This window comes from Euprymna scolopes, chromosome 45 (assembly GCF_053919585.1).
Source record: "Euprymna scolopes isolate OS-2025 chromosome 45, ASM5391958v1, whole genome shotgun sequence".
In the NCBI taxonomy this organism is placed as follows: Eukaryota; Metazoa; Mollusca; class Cephalopoda; order Sepiida; family Sepiolidae; genus Euprymna; species Euprymna scolopes.
Genome location: NC_136526.1, coordinates 56,840,886 through 56,860,731, shown reverse-complemented (window position 1 = coordinate 56,860,731; position 19,846 = coordinate 56,840,886). Strand labels below are relative to the sequence as shown.

The window sequence follows — 19,846 nt, the reverse complement described above, 5'->3', positions numbered from 1 at the left end:
TCTCTCTCCCTCTTTCTCTCTCTCTCTGTCGTTTGCTGGTTCTCAGTACTGGCTTCAGAGGGCTTGGAGTAATTCCCAAATTTCTTTCTGGGGGCACAATAGAACCCATCTGGGCCTTTTGGCACTGGGTTGGATTTTTATGAGGAAATAAAAAATCCAGCATGGCTACTGCCACACTCTAACTCTAACTCTGTCCCGTGGGGAGGCATAGTAAATAGGTACAATATGATACGCATACATGAACTTTTCTACTCAAGCAAAACTTCTTAAACTTTGAATTCATGCGACTACTAACCCTTTTCTTTATACTCCATTCTGATCATGTGACAGAGTTTATAAATAGGTTAACTGCACAGCAACTCTAGGTGTATCAGAATTTTTGTAGGAATTTTTGACACCCCTAACACGAAACTGCGAATACAATATAAAAATCTCGGAATTTCTCTGTTAAAAGTGGGTTATTTATTTTCTTTATGGATTATACTTCCAAAATAAACTATTAAAGTTGTTTTAAAAGTAATAGAAATATTTTTTTTTTTTTTTTTTAAACAGTAATGGATTTTCCGAACTCAATATTTTTCAATCTTTAAACTTTAAAAATCTATCAAAATTTTTCTATTGATTCTATTTTTACGATATTTTCAGGGTCAATGTGAAATTTTATGTTCTTTCCAATAAACCGAATATAATATTTTAGACAAACGTTTTTTTTTTTTAAATTCACGACCCCCCCCCATCCCAATTTTTAAGTGTCTATTAAAAAGTAAATACTTAATTTAGTACCTGGAAAGTAAATAATTAATTTACTCACAAATTGAAGAGAAAAGGTCAATACATAATATATTCAAATTTAAAAAAAAAAAAGCCATCGTGTTCTTTTAGAATTTTACCTGTAAAGTTTGAAGTTTAAAACCTTTTTTTTAAACCACGTTATTTGTTTTTTCTTTTTTTTTTTAATGGAACCTTGGTCCTTGCTCCTTTAATTGAAAAAAAATTAGGGCTTGAATTACATTTTTCGAGGAGTTATAAGCTTGGAAAGACAGGGGGTCGAATAATTCACGCCTCCCATTTTGTAAATGTCTAATAATAATTAATTTAGACTCGCTTAAGTACATAATTATTTACTCACAAATTGAAGAGAAAAGGTCAATACATAATATATTCAAATTTAAAACAAAAAGAACATATTGTTCTCGTAGAATTTTACCTGTAAAGTCCGAAGTTTAAAACCTTTTTTTAAAAAAAAAAACGTGTTTTTTTTTGTTTTTTTTTTTAATGAAATCTTGGTCCTTGCTCCTTTAATTGAAAAAAAAATTAGGGCTTGAATTGCATTTTTCGAGGAGTTATAAGCTTGGAAAGATGGGGTGGAATTATTCGCTATTTTCACAAAATTTCTGACACTGCTAACTATTCTGTACATTCACATATTGATAAACAAAAGATACCATTAGACTTGAATTTAACTTGGAAATTTTATCAAAACAAATTTACAGTTTTGTTTAGACACCAAAAAACTTTGGCGACTACATAGCTTGAAAAGTTAGTATAAATTAAAAAGAAAAACCTAAACAAAAGAAATATTTTTTAATGAGTCATTTAAATATAAGAAAAAAAAATTGGGGGGGGGCCAACTAGCGTTTTAAAAACACATTAGAATTATAAAGGAGAAAACTTTGTAACTATTCCCTACTTTCATCTAACAATTAAATGAACAAAATATACTGTAAAACGAATTTAACTTGAAAATACAATCAAAACATAATAATATACAAATAGACAATAATTTACAATAATACAAAAATATTAAACCTTCACTGTTATTGTTTCAATTTATGCTTTTCTTTTAAGTTTGGGTATAATTGTTAGCGAATGGAAAGAGAGAGGGAGAGAGAGAGAGAGAGGGGGAGGGAGATGTGTGAGTTATAGTGTAGACACATTGACCGGAAGTCAATATCAGCTGATTTGATTGCGTGTGAGTCATGTGATCAAGTTAGCTGAATCGAGATTTGGTTTGGACTTGGAAGAGAGCAGACGGCTTCGCCGTTGTCTCCTCCCCTTCGCTGGGGGTGGGGAACAAACTCTGACGTGGTAGAAATAAGACATAGAAGAAGAAACCACAAGCCAAATTCACTTTCCTTACTTCTGTGAACAAACTGGAAGGTGAATAAAAAAAACTATAGAATCGATTTCTTGTCTTGGTGTGAAATAAATCTTCGTCCCCAAAAACAGGTATCAAGTCTCCCTTCCAGACGAGAATTTCCAGATGGACCAACGAAGAAGCGGAGGTATGTGAAAATGCATGCCACACATATTCACACTTAACAGCATATGAACATATGTAATAGAAAGACCACTAGATGATCACACACACAACGTCATTAACTCTGATAAGATAATCAAACACTCAATCTTTTATAAATAGACACGTTTTAATATATCATCTCCATTCCAATTTCAACCAATATACAACAAACGCTCATTTATGATATGACAACGTAACATAATGAGCCCCCCCCAAACTCCATGGAGATTATATCTTTTTAGGTGATTACATGGCCTGAATAGTTAGTATAAATTAAAAAGAAAAGAAACAAAGTAGTTTAAAAGAAGAAACCATTTAAATTTAAGATCAAATGATCAGGCCAGATAGCATTTTAAGAACATATTAGCACAATTTTATTAGTATGGAATAGAGTCATAATGTATAATTTCAGCAAAATCCCCATGTAAACAGCTTGAAAAAATTGCCAGTAAAAATATTATAGAAAAAAAAAAACAGTACAGAAGATTTCTTTTTGGAAAATTCCTCCTTGGATCAAGCCGTCTTCCGAATGCCAAACATTCTCCCATTAGTTTAGTTACTCCAACCAAGAGATCATTTTAAGATTGTGTTCCTTTAAATGCAAATGTTTATATTTCTCTTGCACTTGGTTCACCACGTATATTTGCCAGATAGTTTTTGAAATTCTTTTTCATTAACCTGGTTGCTCTTATTTCATTGTTCTTTTACCATTTATGTGTCTTCTCTCATGCCTTCTCCTGCCTGTTCTATCTGAAAATGAATTTCCGCAAAATTGACAACTATATGGTTTCTCTCCTGTGTGTGTTCGCATATGTCTTCTCAGACTACCATCGTCAAATAATGTTTTCCCACAAACATTGCAAATTGATTTCTCTCTAGTGTGCGATTCAACATGCCATATAAACAGAGAACTCTGTGAAAACTGTTCCCCACAAACTAAACAGGAGAAAGGGTTCTCTTCAGAACGTACTGTCATATGTCCTTCTCGACCAGCCTCACAACTTAATTGTTCTTCACACACGTCCCAAATAGGTTGCTCGTGATTGTGTGTTTTTACATGCTCTTCCAACACAGAACGCAGTGTAAATACTTCCCCACATACTAAACAGGTTGTCTCTTTAGTGTGTAGTATCATATGTTTTTTTTTATTAGCAGCAGTTTTGTATTGCCTTCCACACACTTGACAAGTCGATTGCTCATCATCAGTGTGCGTTCTAACATGTTGTTTTAACTGAGAACGCTTTGCAAATTGCGACCCACAAATCATACAAGGATAAGTGTTTACTTTAGTTGGCTCTACAGGATGTTTAAATAATATATGTGTTCTCATAGCAGCATAGTCTGAAAATGCTGGTGCACATATTTTACAAGCAAAAGGTTTCTCTCCAGTGTGTGTTCGAACATGCGTTTTTAATTGATGTTTATATGGAAATTTTAATCCACATGTCATACAAATAATACTCTTTCCTTTAGAATTTGTTGACATGTTTCTTTTTTAATTGTAAATAGCTCTTTACTCACTAAATTCAGTTAATTCTGTAACTGTAATCTGTGAATGGAAAAGAAATGAGTTATTAATTATTATTAATTCCAATCATAATATCTAAAAGAGTTCATATGTAATGACTATTATTTATTCATAACATAATAATCATATCTGCATTAAAGTCAATTTATTTCACATTAAAACATAAGCAATAATTAAAAGATAAAGATTACTAAGGTTTGTATAAGATATAAGAATTATTATCAAGCACATTTTTTTACCTAATAGACAAGAATAATTGGCATTATTTCAGCTTTAAACAAGAACAAAAAATAATATATAATACCATAGAGATAAGAGATGTCTATTAAAAAAGATTGTATATTAATTGAATAATCAATATTAAACAGATTTTTTTTATTAATAGACAAGAATTATTATTACTATATTCTATTATATATTATAGCCAAGAATTATTATTACAATTTTAAATAAATAATCAATATTAAACAGATTTAATATTAATAGAGAAGAATTATTATTATATATTATATTATATATTATTATTATTATATATTATATTATATATTATTATTATATATTATATTATTATTATTATTGTTATATATTATAGGTAAGAATAATTATGACAATTTTTGTGAATGAAAAGAATATCAAATCGATTCATTTTACATTAAAAATTATGATAAATTAGAAGATTTTAACATATTTTACAAGCAAGAGGTTTCTCTCCTGTGTGTGTTCGAACATGCGTTTTTAATTGATGTTTATATGTAAATTTTAATCCACATGTTATACAAGTATAATTTGCGTCCATGCTTCTTTCTCAATTAGAATTCCTTGTAAATAACACTTTATTCATTTAACTCTGTAACTGTAATCTGTGAATGAAAAAGAGACATCTAATTACAATCATAATATGTGCATTAAAGTCAATTTATTTTACATTAAAACATAAACAATAATTAAAAGAGTTCATACATAATGACTATTATTTATTCATACTTAACATAAAAACCATTAAGGTTTGTATAAGAAGCAAAGAATTAATATCAAGTATATCTTTTTTTTAATTAATAAAGAATAATTGGCATTATTTAAACTTTAAACAAGAACAAAAATAATACATAATATCATAGAGATAAGAGATGTCTATTAAAAAAGATTGTATATTAATTGAATAATCAATATTAAACAGATTTTTTTTATTAATAGACAAGAATTATTATTACTATATTCTATTATATATTATAGCCAAGAATTATTATTACAATTTTGTGAATGAAAAGAATATCAGATCGATTCATTTTACATTAAAAATTATGATAAATAAGAAGATTTTAACCTTAATGCAGAGGGAGTATTGTGTTGAAATAAAATCAATTAATTTCACATTAAAACATAACAATAATTAAAAGAGCTCATGTGTAATGAGTATCATTTATTCAAACTTTACATAAAAACCACTAAGGTTTGTATAAAAAGCAAAGAATTATTTTTTAATTAATAGACAAGATTAATTAATATTATTTCAACTTTAAACAAGAGCAAAAATAATAAATAATATCATAGAGACAAAAAATGTCTATTAAAAAAAAAGAAATTGTATGATAATTGAATAATCAATATTAAACAGATCTTTTATTAATAGACAAGAATAATTATTATAAAATTATATGAAAATAATGATAAAGCAGAGACAGGCTCGCAATGTCTCTTCTGTACGAGAGGTTGAAAGGGAAGAGAAAAGAGCATCCCCCACTAGGCTACAAATTCTATTTTGAACTCTGTCAAGGCAGAATAAGATGACTGTAGCAGCTCCTTCCCAGATGTGGCAACAGTACTCCATCCTTGGATGTACTTGGGTCTTATACAGGTAGAGAATTGCATCGGCAGTGAGATAACTATTGAGGTGGTAGAACGATCCGACCATTTTTCCAGCAGCATTGGCAACGGATTTGATATAAGTGTTCCATATCAGATCAGGAGTAAAAATCAGACCCAGAAGCTTGTCAAAACACGGCGTCTCCCCAAGACAAGAGCCATTTATTTCAATTGATGCCAGACGACAATCAGAGCATTGATGATTTAAAGATAGAAGATTTTTTATGACTTATTTATTTCCACTTGAAATAAAGACAACTTCTGTTGTATCAGAAGCAGGAATCACTATTAAGCACATTTATTTTATTTATCAAACAAGAATAATTCAAATAATTTCACCTTTCAACAAAAGCAACATATAATTCGTAGCAAAACAAAAAGAAAGATGCAGAGCACTATTCAGTGTACACAGGTCTGAACGCTTCACAGTAACTCCTCCAAGTGACTTGCTTTCATCATGTCCAAGCATGCCTCATGAGCAGGTGTGTCATGTGACCATGCGAGAACTGTACACGATTGAGGGCTTTAAAAGATCATGGACGCCATCTTGGATCTCTTTGCTTTTTTCTTCTCAGCTTGCAGGACAGACAGACATAAGGACGCTTCCAAGGTGATAAGGACACTTCTGAGGCAAGATTATTTATCGTTTGCATAGCCACACAAGGCACAAATGAATATCCGCTTGCTTCTTGCACGAATATCACATAATTATCAGAGAGACAAGAGATGCCAATTTAATAAATGCAGCAAAAAATTGTATAAGAATTGAATAATCAATTTTAAACAGATCTTTTTTATTAATAGACAAGAACAATTCATATTATTATAACTCTTGTGAATGGAAAGGAAACATCAAATTGCAATCAGAATATCTACATTAAAATCAATTAAAACATAAACAATAATTAAAAGAGTTCATACTTAATGACTATTATATACTCATACTTTAAATAAGATCACTAAGGTTTGTATAAAAAGCAAAATAAATTAATACTAAGTACATCTTTTTTTAATTAATAGACGAGAATAACTGGCATTATTTCAACTTTAACAAGAACAAAATATAATTATCACAGAAACAAGAGTTGTATACATAATATATAATGACTATCATATATTCATACTTTAAATAAAGATTACAAAAGTTTGTATTATTGCAGACTATTATTCTCATCTTTATTAGTTATTGTTTTTCATGATGTTTCGGCCAACTATTCCTCTGGCCTTCGTCTGGTGATAACCGTGACGGATAGGAACTTCGAATCTCCTAACTACATTCTCAGCAATCACTGCCATCTGTAGTTGTTGTCGTCTCACCACGTTTTTGGCCAAGTAAGCCTCTGGTCGGCTTTGGGTAGGATTGAAACCGCTATCTTCAGACAATGCTCATCTGGAATTGTAGAGATTCAACGTCTCTATCAACTGCGCCACGGGCCCCAAAGGGCGATTAAGATTGGATTTTTTGATCTTATGAATCCACGTTTATTTATTATCTGATCTTCCATGGTTGGGTTCGTACCGAATGGTATATATATTATTTTTTTATTTGGAATTCATTATTGAGATGAGTATTTTTTATATTAATTTATTTATTGCGGACTATTATTCTCATCTTTATTAGTTGTTGTTTCACAACGTTTCAGCCAAGTATTCCTCTGGCCTTCGTCAGATGGTAACCGCGACGGATAGGAACTTCGAATCTCCTAACTACATTCTCAGCAATCACTGCCATCCATAGTTGTTGTTGTCATCTCACCACGTGAAACAACAACTAATAAAGATGAGAATAATAGTCTGCAATAAATAAAATTAATATAAATAATACTCATCTCAATAATGAATTCTAATTAAAATAACAAAGAATTAATATTAAGTACATTTTTTTTTTTTATTTATTCAAGAATAATTGGCATTATTTCAACTTTAAACAAGAACAAAATATAATTATCACAGAGACAGGAGATATTTATTAAAAAATAGAGATAGTATAAGAATTGAATAATCAATATTAAAAAGATTTTTTATTAATAGACAAGAATATATTACAATAATCATATCTGCATTAAAATCGATTCATTTCAAAAACTTTACAATAATTAAAAACAAGAATACTATTATTTAAATTTTCAACAAAAACAAAATATTATTATCACAGACACAAGAAATGTATGCATAATATATAATGATTATTAAATACGATTTCGGTTCTAATGCAGAGAAGGTACCGTCTTGAACTAATAACACACATTAGAATACTTTGTAAATAGTATTTACTCACTTAATTCTTATTTCAGTAATTTTCCATTGTAACTGTAATCTGTGAATGAAAAAATAAAAATAAAATTACAATCATATATTTGCATTGAAATCAATTCATTTTATATTAAAAACTCAATAATTAACAGATTTAATATGTAATGATTAGTTTGTATAAGAAGTGAGAATTATTTACATTTTTTTTACTTAATAGACAAGAATAATGCAGAGAAGGTACCATGTTGAATTAATAACGCGAATCGAAATTCCTTGTAAATAGTATTTACTCACGTTATCCTTATTTCAGTAATTTTCCATTGTAACTGTAATCTGTGAATGAAAACTTTAAACAAGAAACAATATTTTAGAAATGGTTTGGCAAGATAGCATTTGTTATAAAAATATTTTTAAGAGGAAAGTAGAATCACAATGCATACTTTCGACAGAACCCTATATAAACAGCATGACAAAGAATTGCTTGTAAAATAATAGTAAAAACAATTATTAAAAAAAAAAAAAAAACAGAATAAATTTCCTTGGAAGATTCATTTTCACATCCAGACTTCAATGATTTTTATTGTTTCATTGTATTTCTTGTCACAAAATAAAATGCTAATTTAATTTATAAAGTCTCTGAAGGTAAACTTGGTAAACTTCATTCCAATATCTTTGCATGATTTCTCTTCTGATAAAAATTGCAGGAATTTTTATTGTTCTTTTACCTTTTGGGTAAAATGGTTAGCATACACGTGACCCCATGTGCCAAATGAGATTCTATCTTTTTTAGACGATTATATAGCCTGAAAAGTTGGAAGTAGAAATTAAAAACAATATTGATATAGACATCATGGATTGCAGCATAGTAGGAATGACCCCATAAGAAATAGCATATTTCTTTGGTTAATATTTTTTAAACATTTTTTTTTTTAATCTTTTCTCAAAAATCTTTACAAAACCAATCTGAACAACCGATTTGTCAGACGTTTTAAAGATACATTAAAAAAAAGTAAAAGATGAAACAAATGGGTTTTGACAAATCAATAATTGCTTATTCGCACGTTTATTAGGTCGGAAGAAATCCTAGTTGTATTTTAACGCAGGAAATCACTTAAATTTAAGGCAAAATGCTTGGGCGAGACAAATTAGCTAAATACTTTTAGGAGGGAAGTAACATCAAAATTTAAACAGCACGAAAAAATTGCCGTTGAAAAAAAATTTTTAAAGTACAGAATATATTTCCTTGGAAAATTCCTCTTTGGATCAAGACTTCACAAATGTTTCTCGTCATAAAATAAAATGTCAACTTAATTTCTAAAGTCTCTGAGGGTAAACCTGTCAGGCCAAACTTCACTCTGATATATCTTGGAAGATTTATCTTCAGATAAGAATTGCAGGAATTTTTACCTTTCCAATGTGCCTTCTCTCATGGGTTCTTTTGGTAGTTCCATCGGCGGCAAATGATTTTTCACAGATTTGATGCCTAAACAGTTTCTCTTGTGTTTTAATTTTCTCATCACTTTGATTTTGCTGGGGATGGGACATTCTACATGAGAGCTAAACATTCTCCCATTAGTTTAGTCACTCTAACCGAGAGATCTTTTCAAGATTGTAACTGTCCCTTTAAATGCAATTGTTTGTATTTCTCATGCACTTGGTTCACTGGATATATTCGCAAGATAGTTTTTGAAATTCTTTTTCATTTGCGCAGTTGCTACTATAATGGATGGTATGATTGTTGTCTTCTTAAGATTCCAGTTTCTTTTCATGTCGTACATACGTCCTTGGTATTTTGTTATTTTCTCTCTCTCAGCTATGTTAAGGCCAGCATCATTCAGGACACTTCAACTAGGGTTGCTACTTTTTCCCTCTTGTCCCATATCACTATGTCAGGAAAGTTTTCCCACAAAGTTTACAATAAGTTTTCTCTTCAGTGTGACTCCACATGCAATAGTACTGTACCATTTTCATATGTTCTAGCATAGCTTTTGTTTTGGTCTCTTGGTATTACTGGATTCAGGACAAGAATTTATCTAGTCTGGTGGAGTATCCAACTCCGTACTATTACATGAGGTAATATCACTTAGAGAAGGTGCACCATTCCTCGTAAAAGCTAATGTGGGTTAGCCATAGTGAGGAGATCTTATTTGGGCAGTGAATACTGTGTAATTTTGAATATTTGGTCAGGGTTCTAAGGAAAAGTATCCTCATGCCAGGTTGTTCTGACAAACTCCTGTACAGAGGGACCTTAGACACTCAAGGACAGTGTCCAGTAGGAATTTAAGTTCTCTCTTCTCTTTTGTTTTATTTTACTTCAGTCAAAGTTCTCAGTATCCAACTTCGTAATATTAGAGGAGGTAACATCACTTGGAGAAGGTGCACCATTCCTCGTAAAAACTAATGTGGGTTAGCTATATAAAGGAGATCTCATTTGGGCTGTGAATACAATATTATTTTAAATATTATTTTAAATATTATTTTAAATATATAGGGTTTACTTGCAGAGAAAAGTATCCTCATGCCAGGTTGTTTTGACAAACCCCTGTACAAAGAGACTTTAGACACTCGAGGATAATGTCTAGTAGATATTCAAGTTCTTTCCTTTCCTTTTTTTATAAATCTATTTAACTTAAGAGATCAAGGGAGCTAACTCCTCACTTGATTCTGTTATGATTTAACTTTATATCCGAGGGCTCTTTTAAGAATAGATGCTGTTCCCTTTATGGTTGCTATCTGTATTTCCTTACAGCTTGGTCTTCCAGGAATTGCTTCTAACTATTTCTGAAGATTCTTTTTTATTAAGCTAGTTGCTCCCGTCACAACTAGTATAATGTTTATTTCTTTCAGAGACCATGTCGTTTTTAGATAATTTTTTAGGTCCTGATATTTTGTTATCTTTTCCCATTCAGCTCTATTAAGGCCAAAATCATTTGGGACTGTGACATCAATAACGAGCACAGTTCTTTCGGGTTTGTTCCATATTACAATATCTGGTTTGATGGCCTTGTCTTTTACATATCTGCCCGCTTATATGGCTTTGGCATAAAACACAGTCACTTTTCCATTTGATGTTATCGGTGGTGGTTCATGTTCCCAGATGTCCGTTGATCTGTCACTTTTTTGTTTTATTTTACTTCAGTCGAACTTCTCAGAAATCAAGGCGCCCACGACCTGGGGCTAACATTTGAACTCTATATAAGATATATAAATGTTCGAATGTTCCATTAAAGTTCTTTATTTCTCAAACACTGAGTTAGTAAAGAAATTGAGAACATAGTTTTCCTCTCCCCAATTAACCATTTTCATATATTGCATTATATCTTTCATTTTGGTCTCTTGGTCTTACTGAATTCCAGGACAAGAATTTATCTAGTCTGGTGGCGTATCCAACTTCGTGTTGTTAGTTGAGGTAACATCACTTGGAGAAGATACCCCATTCCTCCTAAAAGCTAATGTGAGTTAATCCTAATGAGGAGACCTTATTTGGGCTGCGAATACTATGGGATTTTGAATATTTCGTCAAGGTTTACTTTTATGGAAAAAGTATCCTCATGCCAGGTTTACTTTGAGAGAAAAGCATCCTCAAACATGCGTTTTTAATTCATGTTTATATAGAAATTTCAATCCATGTTATTACAATACAAAAATGCGAACATGAAAAGTAATATGATTAAGCTTAAACATGGAAAAACTGGAAAAGAAAAGGACAAGATATTCTAGTAAAAATATAATAAATTTATAAATTAAAATATTGCAGCATTAAAAATTGATTATATAATGTTATAAATTGAATTTTTAAAAATTTCTACTGCTGCAATATTTCAAGTTATAAATTTATTATATTTTTTACTAGAATATCTTGTCCTTTTCTTTTCCAGTTTTAACAAGTAGTCCTTTACTTTTCCATGTTTAAGCTTAACCAGATTACTTTTCATGCTCGCAATTTTCTATTGTAATCCATGATTTTTCCAGGCTTCAAGTAAATTCATTTGCTCTTTAATTTCAGATTTCAGTCTTATTTTTTTTGCCTCCATAAACATAACGATGTACAGCACTCATCTACTTTCATAAAATTCTTCCTTTCATTCTGTTTTACTTGTTACTTCTCTTTTTGCAAGAGCAGTGAATTGGTAGCAACAGTAGTCGCTGAGAAACATGGCTGCTATGAAAACCAGTCATAGAAAATGTCGCGCACCTCATGTTTTTTTACGATTTTGAACACCAGTAAATTCAACATAACTTTTGTTTTACTGAACGAATATTGAAAAAAGATTTTTCATAATATAGTTGAGAAGGTGATCTATAAACTGTAATAATTGTTTGAAATTTGGTAAAAAAATGAGTGAGCAGTGGAGCTTTAAAGCAGTTCTAAATGACTAAAACTGCCACTTAACCATATATTCAAACACTACTGTGTTTGAATGATATAAGAATATTTTTCCTTAGAATTTGTTTCCATGTTTTTTTATTTCAAAATTAGGATTCCTTTTAAATAGCACTTTACTCACTTAAAATTCTTATTTTGTTCATTTTCCACTAATCTGTGAATGTAAAGAAACATAAAATTATAATCATAAAATACCAAATTATAATCATAAAATTATAATCATAAAATCCAATTTACTTTACATAAAAAATCATTAAAATTAAAAGATCTCATATGTAATGACATATATATGATATATAATAATAATGTCTTATATATATTTTTTAGATTTACATGTCTGTTGAGAGTTAAAGCCCTGTTGCGTAAATTTGTTGATCAGTTGCAGGGTCTTGACAAGGATTGTGTAAGAAAGGCCTCTGTTTATTTAATGAGGGCTATGCAGCATCAGACCTTTGTGGAAGGGCTTCACTATTTACAAGATACCCTTGGAAAATCCTTACCTTGTTTGGTCTGGAATCTCAACCTGTTCCTTCATCAAGATGGTTTGATACGGTGCTGTGACTGAATTAATAGGTCTCCTCATCTGAAGTACAAGGTTAAAAACCCAATTTCACTTGATATCACATTACAAAAATAATTATTATTGATTGCTACTCAAAGTGTTCTTACTTGAGAACTGGATCTCCTTTGAATGAATTGAAATGCAGTGGATATTGGATTCCTCAAGCAAGACAAGTTGTAAGGAATGCAGAGGATTTAATGCCAGACAAGTAACCCTAACCCTAACCCACAATGTTTCCAGCCTATCTCTTTCTTATGTGGAATTTGAGGTTCTCTTAAGAACACAGGTATGGACTCCTCTTAATTTTTCCTTCTTTCAGACGTTGGTTTGTTTTACAAACCTCTTTGGGGTTCCTTCCGCCTTGCATTGTGACAATGCTAAGACATTCCTGTGTTATATAGGGGGTCTTATTAAAAGAGAGTCTTAGAGATAAAGAGATGTTGTTATAAGAGAGATTGTTCATGTTATGAGAGATTCCTATATTTTAAATGTTCATTCCTTAGATGTGTAGAATGGAAGAAGAAGCTCTTTGGTTAATAGATGTGTTGCTATGGAAACTCTTAGAGTGAGGAGATAGTGTTCAGACAGTCTTAGTGTAGATATGAGATGTCGAGACGTGTATGTAATGACATTTTATAACACAGATATATAATACAATTTTCACTTTACCTTTTTGTAAGAATCACAAACACAAGACGACGTTTTTATCAAAACACATGATGAATTTATTTCTTCACGACCGGCTGTGGTTTTCTCATCAAGAATTCAAAGCTTCACATTTTAGTTTCAAAGTGACGTCTCGCTTCGCTTCCTAGACGTTCGAATTACAAACTCCAGACTCTCTCTTTCTCACTGACTGTCTCTCTAACTAACTATCACTTCCTATATTGAGAAATCCATGCATGTCCGGCCACGTGACTAAAATCCACGTGCCCTCAACATGCGTGGACTTGCACGTTTCCAATATTATGATTTCCCAAAAACCTATTTTTCTTTTGTTGTTTTCACAAAAGAATTCAACCTACATATCTAATTTATTTAACCAATATTTTATTATCCACATTCTTTTAACAATTGAATAGTTTATTTATTATTTATTTCATCCGAATTAACAGTTTACTGGAGATTCCATTTAAACCTATTGTTCTTTAAAACTTATGTCCAGGGTTCGATTTCTGCTTTCTCTTATTTTCATTTTAACTAATCTCTCTATTTTTATACTTACATGAAAAGGGGACAGCCCTTATCATGTAACACCTGGGCAAAGTGTTCAGTCGTCTTTTCTGTATACCATGAATATCAGGTGAAATTTGGTTTTTGCCATCTCAAACTCAAGACTATTCCACTCTTTTCTCCATGATTTGGAGGAGCTTGGGATAGATGCATTCAGACGATAAAGACTTGCCTCTACAAAACTGTCAGCAGAAGCAGTGTAAGCTACTTTACTCTTCTGACTATCACATCGGCTATCGAGAGAGTGGTAAAAAATCGTTTCTTGACTTACCATGAAGCTACAAATAGAATTGGAGGACATTACTCCTAATATGTTCCCGAGACCCAATAAGAACCCCAGATTATTATTGTACTTAGAAGAGTGTGATCCTTTGTCTTCTGTTCCTTCAAGCAGAAGATTAATTGAATCCATGGAGCAAAGAAACGTTTGGTTAAAGGAGTTTCAGCAGGTCTATTATCAAGAATATCTCCAGAGTCTCTCACATACTCTCAAGTGACATTTAGAAATCGACTCAAGGTTAATGATGTACTTGTTAAGAAGAGTCTCCTCAAACTTATACCTTTTGGATATGGGGAGTTGTAGAGGAATTGTTTTAGGAGGATGATGGTGTTGTCAGATCAGCTTGCATCAAACAGGGTGATAGTCCTGTAAAAGTTTAATCACTGAAATATCTTTATCTTTCGGAATTGTCCATCGCAGCTAACGTTAAGAGTGAAACTGAAATGGTTCCCCTTATTTCTTCTGAGAATCTTACTGACGATACTAACCTGCCTAGACCCTCCAGAGATGACAATGAAATTTGGCTCTGCCCAGCATGTAATTCTCTTCAAGGAGATTTAAATATGATTAGTTGTGCCATGAGTGGTACCACTTTGAATATGCAGGCATGTATGAGCCTCCATCTGAGAGACAGAAGGGGTACTGGCTTCAATGTGCACTTTGAAAAAGCGTCACGGTAGGCCTAACTTATTTCCTACATAAACTTGTTGGTCCTGGGTAAACCCTTAAACTAAATCTGACAGTGGAGTTTTAACTAAGGAACAGAATAACCCTAACCCTAACCCTAACCCCGAACCACTGTTGCCAGGAATTCAATGATGCATCTCTTCTCTGACTCACGTCCATGACAAGGGGTTGCTTTCTTAGTCTCACACCATCAATATCTGCGATAGATTGATGAAACTTTCAGGTCATAAATGCATGTTCAGTCATCATAACAATGTAATTTGCAATCTCCTCTGATCCATTCAGGCAAATGAAAAATAGGAGGCATTACTTTTAGAACAAACCCTTGTAAAAATTGACATGTCAATAGTTAGAACATTCAAATAAGTTTCAATAAGAGTTATATTTATTTGGCAATTATTTGTTCGGTCCATAAAATAATTGAAATATAGTAGAAGATAGACAAAATTGATTTCTTTAAATAGGTTTTCTTTGTTTCATAAATAACATTAAACAAAGACTATCTTGGCAAAGAATGTTAAAAAAATAATTTAAATAATTCTTTTTTCATAAAGTATTTCCCAGATTTAAATTAATTACATAAGAATGCTGCAGGTGGTCTTAGACAAGGCCTAGCACATGTTTGTCAGGATTATGGTGAAAGTCTAAATTAATGCTTTTCCTTAATTTTTTTTTTTTGTTTTGTTTTTTGTTATCCTTTCTCAGGAGTAAATGAGAAAAATAAGTTAACTCAACTTACATGTCATGAGACGGTTGGTGATTGGAGGAGGGTCGGTTTCTCCTTTGACTTTGGGAAACCTAGTCACATTCTCGGCTCTAGTTTTCTTCCTCCTGATAGAAAGAAATGATTAGCATATGTATTTTGTTACCCGTTATTTAAAAGTGTCACTTCTTTCTGCAAGGGGAAACAGTATTTTGTAGCAGAAACAAACAGAAATCTTTTCTTGTGCGTCAGTGCCTCCCCTGACTGTGCGATATGGCACATACTGACCAATCAGAGGCATAGCGCAGGGATCTTCCTTACCCCCTTAAGGAACTATAACTGCTTCCATCCCGGACAAGAAAAACTCTTCCTTTTTTCCAGCGAGACGTCAAAGAGAGCTGACCTGTTTCCTCACTCTCTCTCTCTCTCTCTCTCTCTGCCTACATCGGTATCGACTGTCCCCACTTGGGAATAACTACCGGGCAAAGGCAGACGACGAGTTCTATCCCAGCTATATCCTAATGGCACCTCGCCTTACTTCAATAAACCTTTTCCTTGCAAGTTTTACGAAGTCGTTTGTTCATTCATTCAGTAGCTTGTGTTGAAAGATTTATTTTATTAGGGAGTGCCCGAAAAGCATTAACTCCACCCCCTAAAGTTTACTTGTTACTTTTACGAAAGTTCAAGTGCACTGGTTTACCGAATAGTTTAGACAAATGTTACTTGACTCCTGACAGAATTGAAATCACGACTTTGCAATATTTCGCAAGCTTTATGCCCCCGCCCAACTCTGATCTACTTTATAACTGGAGACTTTGACATTTTAAAATAAACTGCAATTTGACCAAAGCAAAGTGACCTTACTACTAAACACCCACTGCTGTTTATTGTCGAGTAGTTTCTAAATTATCACGTTTATCTAAAAACCTAATACTTTAAAACATTAGCATAAAATAAATATTTTAACTTTCAAATTCTATTTAAAAAAGAAAAAGAAGAAATATTAATTTGACCCAATTAATTGCAATTACAAACTCGAATAATAATATTATTTGAATAACTTATTATAATTTATTAAAAAAATAACATTTGAATAACTTATTATAATTTATTAAAAAAATAACATTTGAATAACTTATTATAATTTATTTTAAAAAATAACAAATAAAATGCAAATGAGACACAGTAATGGTTAAATAAAGTCAAGCAATACTCACTTTTTTATAATCTGCTTTCAAATGATTTATGACAGAAACGATGCGAGTTCAGAATTTAAATGCGACAAACTTAGGGAGTTAGATTCAAGATGACAACCGGAAAAGCAGGTCCGCAGAAAATTTATGTAAAACTAAACATTTTACATAACTATTTCACAGCATTGCTCACATCTTTAATACTACAGGGGCAATCGGCATTATTTATTTATTTTTTTAATCAATATTTATGTGACTACTATGATCGAAATGGTGTTATACATTTTATAATAGGTCAGCCCGACATGCCGGGTCAACCCATGAATAATTAAGGATAGCTGTTCCCCCCTCCCCTTAATAACGATTCCCAAGAATTTTCAACAGAAAGAATGGTGTAAAAAAAATAGTAGCCAAACGCAAAAAATTTGGTGCATGTTGGCCATCAGCCCAAGACAAAAATTATCACTTTTAATGAGTTATAAAAGGGGTGGCGAATTTTTTAGTACAATGTGTATAAAATCATAAGAAACGCTAAGATTTTTTTTCAAACGCAAGATTTTGCTGTATTAATTAAAAATTTGAATTTTAATCTACAAATTAGATGCTAACCTTTGAGTTGTATGCGTACAAAAAGTAGCCAATCAGAATAGATCTTTCATTGAATTGCTTCAACTTAACCAATGAAAATGATTGTAGCATGTGTCATAATCAAGATGGCGGTGGCCGCTGACGAGAAAAGACGTAGACATTGTTTGATAGACGCCGCCATCTTGACTGTAGCACATACGATCATTGTGATTTGTTGATTTAAAGCAAGTCAATGAAAGATGTATACTGATTGGCTATTTTTTGTACGTCCACAGAAACAAGGGCCAAACTAGCTTCGCTTTTATATTTAGGAATTATATTTCACATTTTCCTGTTTATTTTATTTGAAACTTGTGCAGTTTTTAAAAATGAAAATGTCGAAAAAAAAAGAAGAAGAAAAGGTGGTACTAGTGCATGGGCGTTGCTTATCACTCGCTCGGATTTCTCCGTAAAATGACGTCACATGCTGCCATCTGACGGAGAAAATGGACGAGGGGTGGGGGTGGGGGGCTTACAGAGAGAGAAAACGCGAAAAAATAAATGGCCGACAGGGGGGTGGGGGCTAGCAGCGCCAAATACAAGTTTCCAGAATATTTCAACATGAAACTACTTGAAAAATTAATTATAGCATTTTCTTTAATTACTATAAAATTAATATAGTGGTAAAATTATTTAAAAAAAAAAAAAGAAAACAGAAGCCAAATTTTAAGCCAAATTAAAAAAAAAGAAGGCCAAACCATTTCAAAAAAGGTCAAATTCACGAAATTAGCCATTAAAAGAATAATAAATGGTAACATTATCAATAAAAGTTACTTTCCAACTTATCTGCATCATTCGTTGGTATTTTTAAGTAGTTTTAAGTGCTTTTTTTTATTTCATATCGAATGTTAGAGTGGTTTCAGCTAACCTTGCGAAGTTCTAAAATGCCGTAAAACATACCCTTTTTTTTTTTTTTAATAATTACTACTTTTTTAAATAGAAAAATGAATGATGCAGGTAAGTTGAAAAGTAATTTTTATTGTCAAATAATAACAGAAAAACTTACCGTAATTATTTTTCACATGCATGGGAGTCAAATAGAAGAAAACTTGTCGTAATGTTTTCAAGGAAAAAAGCTAAACAAAAAAAAATGGACGACTGGGGGGGGGGGCTAGCAGCAGCAGCGCCAAATACAAGTTTCCAGAATATTTCAAAATGGTCAAAAGTAGTTCGTGGTTCAGGGGTAAATACCATGCAAACGGTAAATTTGCCCCAAGTTTGACTATCAGATTCGTTGTCAGCGACCTCAATTACCTATATAAAAAAAACAAATTAGAGTGGTCGGTGTTATTCGTTAATTAATTTTTCAAGCAAGTTGCGTGTTGAAATATTCTGGAAACTTTTATTTGGCGCTGCTGCTGCTAGCCCCCCCCCCCCAGTCGTCCATTTTTTTTTTTTGTTTAGCTTTTTTCTCTCTTCCAATTGGTATCGGAATTCTCGTCTGCTGCTCGGGCAGGCTGGCGTATGTGCACGAGCGTCAAGTTGAAACTCAGCACACGGTGTTGTGATTGGCTGATAGCCACGTTACGTCAGTCAGCAGCTAAACCCGAGCTGTTGACGCCATGTTCCAAGAAAATCCAAGCCAAACACTGAATTACGTCTGGTTCATTAAATGCTTAAGTACCGGATCGAATCGATTATAATAAATACAATTAAAAGGTAACACACTTAAACGTTAATGTACTTCGTAATTTTCTGTGAAATGCTACAAAAGTGGTAATAATAATTCATATCAGTTTGAAATTGGTTAAACCTAAAAATAAAAATGATTTTTGCTTTAATTTAATTATTTTTACTGTGCAATAAGTCATATCAGATTGAAATTGGTTAAACCTAAAAATAAAAATGGTTTTTGTTTTAATTTAATTATTTTTACTGTGCAATAAGTCATATCAGATTGAAATTGGTTAAACCTAAAAATAAAAATGGTTTTTGTTTTAATTTAATTATTTTTACTGTGCAATAAGTCATATCAGATTGAAATTGGTTAAACCTAAAAATAAAAATGGTTTTTGTTTTAATTTAATTATTTTTACTGTGCAATAATTCATATCAGATTGAAATTGGTTAAACCTAAAAATAAAAATGATTTTTGTTTTAATTTAATTATTTTTACTGTGCAATAAGTCATATCAGATTGAAATTGGTTAAACCTAAAAATAAAAATGGTTTTTGTTTTAATTTAATTATTTTTACTGTGCAATAATTCATATCAGATTGAAATTGGT

At 31.7% G+C, this 19,846-nt stretch overlaps 1 long non-coding RNA gene across 17 annotated transcripts; it reads right to left on the bottom strand.

Annotated features, from left to right (window-relative positions):
* Window positions 1-2,652: 2,652 nt before the first annotated feature.
* LOC145269719 (uncharacterized) lies at window positions 2,653-18,946 on the bottom strand. Of its 17 annotated transcripts, XR_013865196.1 has the most exons (7): window positions 17,016-17,588; window positions 15,835-15,926; window positions 12,834-12,916; window positions 8,241-8,292; window positions 7,972-8,010; window positions 4,524-4,690; window positions 2,653-3,851 (listed from the first exon to the last, which is right to left on the bottom strand). It is a non-coding gene; the product is annotated as an uncharacterized LOC145269719 (long non-coding RNA). The 17 variants fall into 17 exon arrangements; XR_013865198.1 differs by lacking the exons at window positions 15,835-15,926; window positions 17,016-17,588 and adding an exon at window positions 18,625-18,946; XR_013865191.1 differs by lacking the exons at window positions 15,835-15,926; window positions 17,016-17,588 and adding an exon at window positions 17,601-18,001.
* Between the last annotated feature and the right edge of the window lie 900 nt (window positions 18,947-19,846).